At 42.7% G+C, this 12,610-nt stretch overlaps 1 protein-coding gene across 1 annotated transcript in view; it reads right to left on the reverse strand.

The window, feature by feature from the left end:
* Positions 1 to 10,529, reverse strand: part of LOC135242743 (USP6 N-terminal-like protein) — a 37,453-nt gene extending 26,924 nt beyond the window's left edge. The window contains exon 1 of the mRNA XM_064313979.1: positions 10,260 to 10,529. The gene's annotated coding sequence lies outside the window, so the exon portion shown is untranslated. The remainder of the gene's footprint in view (positions 1 to 10,259) is intronic.
* Between the last annotated feature and the right edge of the window lie 2,081 nt (positions 10,530 to 12,610).

Consider the following 12,610-nt stretch of genomic DNA (forward strand, 5'->3'; position numbering starts at 1 on the left):
CCTGCGAGGGTCAGGAGAGCACAGCGGGTTCAGCCTGCTCAGCTCCAGGCCTCTCTTAAAGGAACTGGGCTGAGAGAACAGCCTTCTGCTGAGGCGACAGCGGGAATTCCCCCCTGGATATTCCTCTCCCTGTGCACTGCAGCTAAATAGCAGACTGAAACGGCAACTGTAAAATTTTGACTGAAGTGAAAGATTTGAGTGATGTTGTTCTTGGAAGACGGGCTTTGTATCTGAAAACTCTAAAGCTTGTTTGTTGGAGCAGTTTTGAGTAAATTCCCACAGCAATTCCCCCCTACGTGCTAACGGCATTTCGCTTTAAGGACCCTGGGCCTGAAGGACCTTTCTGCCCATCACATCCCCAGTTCACCACACAAGGGGCCTTTGTACCAGGATAACAAGAATCACATTTCCAAAAATCAAAAAGGAAGAGAAAGACAGCGCAGCAACAAACAAGGAATTGCCGTTGAAGGATTAACATCCGATTCAAAGAGACAAAAGAGCTTTGTCATTTTTCAAACAGACGCATCCTGTGGCAGTCTAACAGACTAATTACAATACAGCACAAAGCACATTTTATTTATCGCCAAATGAGGGTGCAGTCTTCCCGCTAAAGGCACACCTCTTCATAGCCTGCTCCAGTCCAACTGTCACGCCCATCAGAATGAGTGCGTCACTAACGAGCCTCACAAAGGACGAGCAGATATACCAACCGACCGTGAGCAGCCGGGGCAGCGGCTTCCATCCTGATACGGCATTATTTACCGCTAACTGAACCAGCAGGGCGGGGACAGAGCAGCCGCGTGATGACGTCTCACTTGGCGCAACAGTTGTGGAGGGAAACGCAGCGTGAGCTGCACCGAGCGTTCGCTCCACAGCTGCTGCCATCGGCAACAGTGACCAGCTGCTCACACGCCAACTGACTGCTCCATGTTACATGTACAGAGAGTTACTCTACAGACAGAAGCCTTTTGAAGTCAATACATGAGTAAGAAGGGAATTCTGTTCTGTACCTCCCATCACGTATAGGAAATTCTGTTCTGTACCTCCCATCACGTATAGGAAATTCTGTTCTGTACCTCCCATCACATATAGGAAATTCTGTTCTGCACCTCCTTTACATTGCTGCATTCGCACCCATGTTTATAAGTCAAAAATAGAAGGGCTAAAAATGGGGGGACCTGTGGGAGTGCATCTGGACCACAGAGGAACAGAAATAGCCCCTGCTCTATCCCGGGGAGGGGGGGGGGGGGGGCAGTGTGGTGCTATGACGGTCATATCTCTTCATCCGTTTCTATGCTCTGCTCCCTTCTGAGGGCCCCAAATAAAGGCCCCCAAAATCAAGACGTTGGGGTCATTTCATTTTTTGGCCCTCTTGTGGGATTTTCTCGAGGTCCCGAGAGTCACAAGCCACTGTCCCTTACACGGCACCTCAGACCCCTTCTGCCAATACTATAAATACTCACCCTCGCTACTACTCGTCATACTGGATACATCACACTGGAGGGCTCACTCACTCACCCTCTACTGCTCTGTCTCTCTGTGTCTCTCAGCTTCTTCTTGCCTGTTTTAAAATGGAGGCAGAACTGTTGTGTATGGCACAAGCAAAGAACAGAGGCTCTGAGTAACTGGTCCAGCTATCCATCTGTTGCCCCAACTGGGAAATGAACTTGCAAACTCTGAGCTACAAACCCAGTTCCCTAACCACTGCATTACATAGGCTAATCCATTTCTGGGCAAAGCCTTTGTCAGAGGTTTCAGACATGGTGCAATAACTTGCTGCCTGCTTGTACGTCTGTCAGTGAATCAGAGAATGGGAAAAATGGCATCCATATTTGAGTGAAACTTTGAGAAACACCTGGCAGAGTCAGCATTGCCAAAGGCCACAGCGACAGCTGCTAAGTGTGGTGTGGGTCATACCTGTAATGGTGTTTTCCCCTGTGTGAAACACCTTTCAAAACAACGAAGTTCCCAGTTGAAATTGCAGACATTGGCGTCTATTGAGAACCCCCTCAGGCAGGTTTTTCTTCATGGGATTCATGAGCAGACATCCCCTCCCGTGCAGATATTTCTCAAGAACGGACTTTCCCGTTCACAAGGAGCGCATCAAAAATGCCCCCCTCCCCCCCAAAAAATAAAAAATAAAAAATACAGAATGGTGACATCAGTGTCCTTGTCACCAGACAGCAGACTGCGTTTCCTCACTGTGATCAGAGGCCATCATAATCAATGGGAATGTGACAAGGCCACTTCTTACACCAGATTACTGTCTGCAGACACAATGCCTGGAATCCCATTCAAACAGACAAAACAGGGCTGTTACTAGCCTTCCAAGATGAATAATATCATCAGTGTTACTGTCGGATGTTCAGTTAGTTTGAACACAATAGATACTACTGATTCTCGTGAAGGAACAAAGGCAGTTTCAGAAAAACTAAATTCAAATTAGAAACAGGAAATTATTTTGTTTTACACGGGCTGCTGATCTTAACAGACCTCCTATTTTTGCTGCTTTTCACGTCGTCTTACACAACAAAATGGGCAGAATGCATGTCTGTAATGCTGCAGCTCTTTAGATGCAAGACACATTTGAAAGTGCCACTGCAGATCAAGAACTTTCCACTGTACACCCCACTAAAACAAAATGTACAATTATATCAAGGGACTCTGTTCTGAATATTTGTGAAAACTGAGGTTTCTTTTAAAATGTAATCTGAAGGAACTTTACTATTATCTAAAGGGATAATGTATCTGCAAAAACACTTGTGATGAAGCCTGTGAAAGATATATTTACATATATACACATATATATATGTATGTATATACACACACACACACACGCACACATATATTCTCCCCCTCCTCCTTTTTTGTTCGAAACCCTTTCTCTTTTGTTATGCTACTGTTACAGCAGACGTTGGGTAGAATGCACAATACTGTAACATCCAGACTCTTTCCATTAGAGTTTCTGTAAGCTTTTAAGAGAATAATAAATGAAAGGAGAAGAGTACCAGTGTATGTAGTATAATCATTCTCTATATTCACTAGCTGAATAGCCAAAAATAGGGCCTGAGGCTTTATATGGCATTATAGTGCTCATTCCATAGCTATAGCCTGCTACGCTTGGTGGATTGGCAGTTCAAAACCAGTTGGGCCTACCCAGAAATCCCATCCTTTGCTTTGCTGATGACTTCATGGATGACATCATGCAGTCACAAGGGGCCCAGCGACTCACTCCGCTGTGCTGAGGAACACAGGCGGGGTGGGGCGACGAGCCAGAGATTCCACAGAGGTCCCGGGACAAAGTCATCTGTGTCTCCAAAAACACTGGAAATGTTTCACCAGAGGCCAAATGGGCAAAAGACGGGTACTAAGGGAGAAAACAGCCAGTCCCGTGACTTACGGAACACATGGGGAACACACCAGGAATCTCAAACACCTGTCCTGGAGAGCCACAGTCCTGAAGAGCCACAGATCAATTCAAATCACGTCTTGACAAAAAAGGCCAAAGTTGTCTGCCAATTGAAGGGAAACCACAGAAATCCAAAAAGCACTACAATGCAGCAGCAGTGGCTGTTTTCCACACAACATACTACTGGAGTGGCTAGCAGAGATCAGGCGTCAACAACTGGCAAACTTCAGGTAACCAACTGCTAACCTGTTGAAAACCAACTGGAACACTAAGGTGCTCTGATGCAGTCAAAGCCTGTTGGTTAACCTAAGCCCAACTGCGCCCAATGGAACAAAGCCGATTTGTGAAGAAGTCCTAGGCTGAATCCAAATGTCCGGTTGCAGACAAATTCCCCGCACTTGCAGACTGGCGGACTTAACGGGCGCATACCCGTGAAGTCCAGAGCGGCTAGGGTTGCCCAATTCTACATCTCCTCACATCTGCTCGTGCAGACTTCCAGAGAGTCTGCTTAGGTGCAGACTTCACCAGACTTTGCTAGTGGGATAAGTCAAAAGTCATAGCAATAAGAATGTGATGATATAAAAGACAAGATGGAAGCAATGCCAAAAGAAAAAAAGAAAATAATAGGCTAATACAAGCATGGCGGGAAAACAACCAAAGGAGGTTTTCCAATGCAGGTAATAGGCTATAGAATTCATACAGCTAACCTAAATGTATATTGCAGAGGTTGATTTATTTATTTTTTATTTCAAATTTATTATCCACGACAAAAGGTGAGGCCTAAAGTCCAGTCTCATTAGCACATTTTATATCTTTATACACTCTTGCAGACTTCACGTCATGACACTGAACACGTCAGTACGTGAGACTGAAGTCCGCGAGGGCTGAGTCTGCTTGTCTGGCGTAGGGACATTTGCACTCAGGCAGTGTGGCCTGCTGCAGACTCTTAGTCACAGTAGGCTAATGGCGTAGATCTCTGACCGGTCTCAGCTATGTCTAGGCCTCAGGCCTCAGTCCCCAGGCCATGCTCATGGTGAGCTTCGCCGACACAGCCACTGTCTGCAGACCTACCAAGGCACCGCGGTGTTAAACTGAAACGAGCCGTAACAGGCAGCCATGTGAAATATGATTTCTTCCAGTGGTGTATAACTGCTTCCAGTGGCTATTTTTCATTGGGAGCGGAACTGTTGATGGTGAATATCCCTCCATTAGCAGGGTGACCCTCCAGACCCCAGGTGGCTGAGGGGAAACGGCGCAGCCGTAGAGAGGCAGGATGTGGGCTGTAGCTTCCAGCCTGCACCAGACCAAAATAGCCGCCGGCTGACTGCTGCAGCGAGAGCTTAAAATTAGCACCAACAGCTCCAACCCTGTCAGCAGACTAAATAAAATTAGCTTTATGCTAAGAACGCGCTACTGCTAGGACAAACACCGTCTACACCATGCCTTTTCCTAATTAACACGCAGCCTTCAAATTATGTCTCATAAACCCAAAAGAAGTTACACACAATTTTCTGTAAATTCCCCATGAGAACACTAAAAGACACAATTAATCTACAAAATGTAATTGCAACACTTTTCAGACTATTGACCACTGATTAACTACAGCCTGTGGCTTCTAGTGCACTTTCAGAAGCCATCTCTGAAGCATGGCTGCAACAGTTTGAAAGGCTCTTTTGTAAACCCTCAGGCTGCACATTTTGACGAGGCTTTTGCGGACCACACCACAGAGGGAGAGAGGGAGAGAGGGAGAGGGAGAGGCAGAGTTCTCCCCCTGCGGCGTGGGAGCCCAGCGTGTGGGTCACTGGGCTGTGGGACAGGCCATACGGCTGCCTGGCAAACGCAGGACAGATCACGCTACGCTTTAATGGCTGTGCTCCTCGCCAGAACTGATGCCCATCTGAACACTCTTCTAATGAAGTGTGGGGTCCCTACCAACCCAGATTACACCAAATGTATGTGTAAGCAGAAAAACGTCTAACAATGCATGCAGGGTAGAACCAGTATACAAAAACAGGCATTACAATTCTGGACCCATTTAAAACAAAGCAAATTCCAAATTCACTCCAGAATAAACACAGAAAAGAGTCCCCTCAGCCAGCTAGTCATGAACCTCACTAAACAGACCAACACCGCCATCAGTCAGCTTCAGGACAACACCTCAAGCACACCTTCAGTTAGAATGAACCAAATTATCAATCACCTCAAAAACTCTTATTTTGACCATTGGTATGCAGCTATTAAAACTCAAAACAAACTGGAATGCTACCGAGCCCCAGAAAATATAAACTGGCAGAATATCTACTCACCATTAAAAATTAAAAACAGAGGGAGATCCTGACCAAATATCATGTCAGTGACCACAGCCTGGCCATTGAAAAGGCCTGGCAGAGGCAAACCTGGCTAGCTATGATCAACAAAGGGAGGAATTCTTTAAAAATATAAACATTATTTTCCCCAGCATCCAAAATATGAGTGCCAATAAAAAATGATCAGCAATATTAGGAGAAGGGCCTACAGCCCCACAAGCAGCCAGACATTTAGCCACATGCCACAGGATGAGGGACATAAAGAGAACACTCTCTGCATCGAATAGCCTATATATATTTAACACATTTATTTACAGTTGTTATTTTGTTGACCAATTTATTTTTTTTAATTTTTTTTTTTAAAAAGGTTACCACCAAATTTACCACAATTAGTCTTCTATTAAAATCTGTACTACACATGTTTGTTAATATTAGAATACATGCAATACCATTTTTGGAATGTTCTTCAAACCTTAATTAATGTTATTTGTTTCTTTTTTTTACACTATGTAAATATGTCTATTGTTGTAATTGTTATTGTTGTATACGTAGTGGTACGATTATTGTAAGTGTATACTTATAACATGCTGTTTAGCCTATCTCATTTCCATGTTTCTGTGTTTTATGTGTGTTGCCTTGTCAATATGACTGTATTTGTCATGCTAATAAAGCAAATTGAAATTGAAAGAGAAAGAAAGAGAAAGAGAGAGAGAGAACAAGACATGGTGCACTGACTCATGCTCTAGCTGACCCACAGACAGTCAGAGCTTGGTCAATCTGTTATCCTCAGCAGAAGTACGGCCCCTGTCCTCGCACACACCCTGTTCCTGAAATGCACTTCCAAGGAAAAACGCCCCACTGACGCACCCCTCGCAAAAACAACAGCACTCTACCCCACAGAGAAAATCATGGGAAACCGTTCCACGGAGCCCAAACGATCTGGAGCCCTGTGATACCCAATCCACTCAGGCCCCCTCAGGAAGTCCTCGGGGGGGTACAGCGATAAACGCCAATGAAGGAGCAGACAGATGCACTGTAACACAGAAGGGGAGACTGCCCCTTCAGTGCAGCAGAGAGACTGGTCCATACTGCAGTATCATACACAAGACAGTTCCACCCAGCCTAGCATAGGGGGGCTATGCGTGACACGCAGAGCTATCAGTGGGCCTGTAATGATCAAACATCTGTGCTGGGGGAGAAAGGGGAGGTGGGGGAGCAGGAAAAGAAAAGTAGGTTTCACATCAGCAGATGAATCAAGGTCCTCTGCATCTGCAGCAACCAAAACTAAGCATGCTCATTTAATCCTTCACAGACACAGACGCACACCCTGCCTCTTCCAGAAAACCCAAAAGCTACAAGTCCTGTAGCGACAGTACGGGCCTCCTCCAGAGTCTGATACTCCCTGTCACAGCTTGGTTTAGTTACACACAACACAAAGGCCATTTTATAGACAAACACCTACAATACAGACACGCTCAAACACAAACACACTCTTTCATAGACATTGCTGAAATTTGCTTCGGAACACAGCTTCACCCTCATTGTTTGCTTAAACGGGACAGGAAGTACTAGTAACCACTGCCATTTCCTGTCCTGGTACCACTGATGCTGTGCCCCTGGCGATAGGAAGCCATTGTGCAGCAGGTTCTATAGGACACAAACTCTGGTCGTCCAGACGCCAGGCCAAGGCTGTGACATGCTTAACTGCCTTGCATACTGCCACTCCTACAGTTCTCATTGTGAAAGCAAATCAACTCCTCAAATGGCTGCCATTAGCGGCCAAACACAAGGCGAATTCAACACATGCATCAAACTGAATTCACATGCATAAGGTTTTTCACCTAGACACTTAATGTGGGTCTGCTTATACACACTATCATGTGATTCAACGACAGTGATACCATCAACCTCAAGACACCCAAAGCTCTTTTAAGGCACAGAGCATAATATACTAATGTGGGGCTAATTTCAAATTAATTATTCAGGGAAGCAGGCCACCGTAACTAAGCAGCAGAGAGACATTTTTGGCCCTGGTACAACCTTAAAAACACAAAATTTATGCTGATACATGACAGCCATTTCCCAATTCTAAAAGAACATGTAACAAAGACAGCCAATGAGAGTGAAAGAACCTATTCTCACTACTGGTCTTCGCCATGATTAAATCCTGACAGTCCCGATTCCTTCTACAGGAATCATGAATAATAAAACACTTGATGCTCCCAGTGGTAGTGTCCTAAGAACTGGGACAACTCTGTCCACTATCTGGGCCCTAAATCTGTCTGTCTGGCATACAGCTGCAAAAAAAAAAAAAAAAATCTTCTCAGTGGAAACATAAATGCTAATGTGATGTCACTGCTTCCCTTCTGTAATGTTTACTTAAAACTGCATGTCTGTCATACCCGAAGTACAGAGCACTCAAAACCACCCACCATCAAGTCATTGCTGGTAGTTTACTGTTAGTTTAACCAGGGCATTTCGAGCCTTCATAAGAGGCCAGTCGGTCAGTCTGATTCATTTAGTTATGATGCAGAGTTCCACAGTGCTCCCATTTCCAGTGCATTTGCTCCTGAATATTGCTGTATGCTAACAGGAAAAATAATTTAGGAGCACATCTACCAATTGAGATGCATTAGTGTGCTCCTATTTTTCATGTTAGGAGCATGTATGCTCCTTGGAAATTATTTTTAGTGTACAGCCCTAATGTAGATATAGTCTATCAGGCACAACTAAACCAATGACTATTCACCTGTTTCCAGCAGGCTAATGCATACCTTATAAAGCATGCCGACATTAAGTAGCTGCTTCTCACATAGCTGTTTTTATATATTCATACAGCCACAAATGAAAGTTCCTTTTTAATGCCCCTTTCCTAAACTGGCTCGAACTAAGGCTTGAATAATAGTTTTACAAGGAATACTTGAGTATGTTCTGCTAGAGTTCACAAATGACACTGAAAACTCACCAACTACCGCTATACAGTAAGGTCTAATTGTTCTTCTTAATCCTAACATAAGAGTAACATTCATTGAATAACAATGCTGGAAAAGATGACAAGTTTGAAAACTCAATGGTCTGTTCTTTATATAGGCCTCACTATATCCAGCTACATCCTGCCGTCAATGCCTGATCTCGACCACAGCAATGTACACAATATATTTCCACTTCAGGTTTCATGAAGACATCTGCCATACGAAAGAAAGTATAAGGACAAGAACAGTGCATTTTAGCTCATTGGTTTCCCATAAATTAGGGTGAAATTACCATAATATTGAGCTTGATTTTCTTTCATTCCCAGTCTCTGAATCTTGCTGCCCAATTAATTGACTGTGTGAAATATTATGAAGAGACAAAAAGATTAAGACTCCACAAATAATCTGTTTTAAGACCCAGGACTAGTTGTTTTAATATATTTGTGTCAGCTCGTGATCAAAGATGACTTTTAAAATTAACTATACAGACACATAATTCAGGCTATTACAATTCTTTCTCTGGTGTCATATTTTTTATTTTACAGCACACAAAACTTTGCTCACATACAATACATATTCCCTGTTTATTTATTTTTTAATTAACTGACATTTGGCACAATGAGTTTTATAGCAATTTCGTTTTATGAACAAAAATATAGCTAAATTTCATTAAAGCAGCACAAAGCACACTAAAGGAAACCTCGCAGGGCAAGATGCATTAAAACTAGTCAGTCAAACTGATACAAAATGCTTTCACACAAAGCCACTATAGCGCACGTGGCTTGAAACGTTCTATGAGCAAGCCCAATAGATATGGCCGTTTAGATTTAAAATCTAACGTCAGCCAATTCGCACAAACAGAATGATACTCATAGCTAAGGAAAGTCACTTAAAACTTCGCTGCTTTCTATTTTCAATAATGTTGTCATTAGTGGTTTGTAACACTGCATTTCACCAAAAAAGTATGGTACCGGTGAGCTTCAGGTCAGGGGTGCACTCCCTTCCGAGCAGGACCGAAACAGAGACCACACACAGCAATATGCGCCTCAAAATGTAACTAACGTTAACGTTAGACAGCCAGCGCGACCTATCAGACCGTTATTTCTAAAGTGCCAGTGATGTAAAAGCGTTTTTACCGCTCTTGCAATTTAGACAGTTTGCTTTGATGCATTTGATTCATCACTGGTCAGTCTTCCATCCGCCTATTGCCTCTGCACAGTTAACATTAGAAATACTTCTTTAAAAAAATATTTTTGTCAGTACTTAAAATTTTGGGAAAACTACGGGTAGCTGCCTAACAATTATAGCTCAGGCTAACTTGCTAGCTAGCAAACTAACGTCCTGAATGCAGTAACTGCTGCTGGCTAGCCGTCTAGTCTATATTAGAAGTCTGTCGATGGACAATTAATTGAATGCTCGTAGATAATTCCAAGCTAGCTATTACTTTTGACAAAGAAATCACACAAGCGTATTCAATGAGGTAGGAAGACAGAACAGATGTGTTTTTAAAAAACAATGTACCGCTATCTGTAACTACTGACAAACAAGGGAATAAAGCTAGGCATTAGTTACCTTTTGTTAAGGTGGCTTTTCTGCGCAGTCCGCCCAGTAAAGGGGTCTCCTGTTTTCATTCTTTCTTTGCTCGCAGACAGAGGGATCTAGGGGATCTGTCACCCACAAAACTACACCGCGTCCTGCGATGACAAAAGGCAGCTCCAGTCAAACAGAGACGTTCGGCTCTAATGGCAGAGCTAGACATGCTACGAGCTGCAGCTCTACGGATGCCTACACATATACAGAGCAGGCGCAGGAGAGCGTCGTGTCTTAGCGCCGGACAAAATTGTAGCAAACTAGATGCTTTCTACGTTAGCGGGGAAGGTTTGCGTGGCATTTAGTAAAATACGGAACCCCGGAACTTCTCTTAAATAGACTGTAAAACACAACAGAGCATGGAGACAGATATAGTTACTATGGGGTGTCAATCATTAGCGTGCTTCAGAAAATTAAGCAGTCAGAAGTCAGAACTTGAAGTCATGATTAAAGTTAAGCATCACACATCTATTACAGCAAAATAATAATAATCATCATCATCAATTATGATGTGTTTTGTAGTAAAAACAAGTGGTGTAGGTTGACCCGTTTACCTGAACTGTGACATAGGAAAATGGTTTTCCCTGATTTATTGATGAGTGACAGGTTGTCTCTACATGAAAAATGCTGATATAGGGTTTAAAATTCAACAAAGAGTCTTTATTACAGGGGGCTGGCGAGGGTCATTTTTGATCCCGTGAACACGGGGTTCAAGCAAAATATGAAGAGCATGCATCAGGTACTGGGAGTGGCAAGAATGGTTTCCTTTTGATAATTTTGAAAATACCCTTGACATGAACGGCTTGTTCATAAACAAAGCATCACTCAACGACAGTAAGCAACAGCTCTGGCATGCATAAGACTGTGCTGGATGCAGTGGAATGCTGTGTGTAGCCACTGCAATACATCTTCTTTAAGACCTCCGGGAATGATACTACCCTTGTTCACCATGATCAGCACATCTTCAATGCAAGGCGTATTTCTATTAGGGCAATACAGCTGAGCTTTGTGCGGTGTTTTTATTTTATTTTATTTTTAGTTTATTCAGGCGATCTCTTTGTGGAGGTCTTTCAAGACTGTAGACCTGTGGCAGTCACCGCTTGCTGCATTGTACTGCCCTCTAGTGGCAGCTATATGAATGACTGTCTCATCACTTCATACCAGGGATCTCAAACTCAAATCCTGGAAGACCACTGTATCTGCTGGTTTTTGATGTGTTCCTGCACTTAAGTGCTTAATGTAAGTCATTGATTGGCTAAAAGAGTCTGCACACCTTGTTTGCTTTACACTATAATGAGTTTGCTCTGGGCACTCTGGGGCAAGCATAGAGAAGTTGCTGGTGCTTTATGGCTTTGTTAAGGACTGCAGGGTCAAGGAAAACCCTTTGAGTGCCTTTTTCTTTTACACTTAGACTTAGGGTTCTGGTTCAGGTACCAAAGAGGTGCTGCCCTAAAACTGAAAATGATATTTTAATCCAACAGCACTGTCAGACAATAGAAAAAATGCATATAAATTTACTTATTTGCATGTTTTAATGTTTTAATTAAAATTGATAGTGTAATGAAAACATTCCAATTATAAGCAAGGCCAGAAATGTCACAAAGCTTTTTTTGACCCCTTGCACCAAGAAAAGACACCATACTCTCTTAAACTATTTTTAATCTTATGTTGAATAATTTACACACTTGTTTGTTTTGTTCCTATTAATTTAACTTCGCAGAGGAAAATATCTCAAGAGTACCAATTATAACCTTCAATTAGGTCTCAATTCCACATATAACATATGTTGTATGTGGAATATTATATATATATTATAGCATTTAAAATTGGGTTAACTATAACCCAATTTTTATGTTCTCGTCATTATCTCCCACAAGAAATTAAAATTAAATTATAAAAATAAAACAAAGCAGCTTTACAGAGATTTGGGCCTGAACCCCACAAGAACACGCCTAGGGTAACAACAATTTCATATCACACATTAAAAATATAACCATTTCACATAACACAGAGATACATCTGCCATATTAGATACTTACTAGATGGTAAATATTTTTCTTTCTGAGCCTTTGGGTGATGATTAGAGAGAGAATGTTGTGAAATGGGCACCTCAATATATAAAAATGAAACCTGAAATTTCTGCGCCCTCTACTGGATACACTGCACATACAGAAATAAACCACCATAATGATGGCATTTTGTATGACCGACAGATGGTGCTGTGGAGCACAACTTTAAACAAAACAAGAACATTTCCCAACTGAAACCAAACTTGAGTGTGACAAGCAATGGCTTTTACGAAGTATGTCCCTGAACACAAAAAACGGGGAAAA

Source organism: Anguilla rostrata, chromosome 16, assembly GCF_018555375.3.
Source record: "Anguilla rostrata isolate EN2019 chromosome 16, ASM1855537v3, whole genome shotgun sequence".
NCBI classification, from domain to species: Eukaryota; Metazoa; Chordata; class Actinopteri; order Anguilliformes; family Anguillidae; genus Anguilla; species Anguilla rostrata.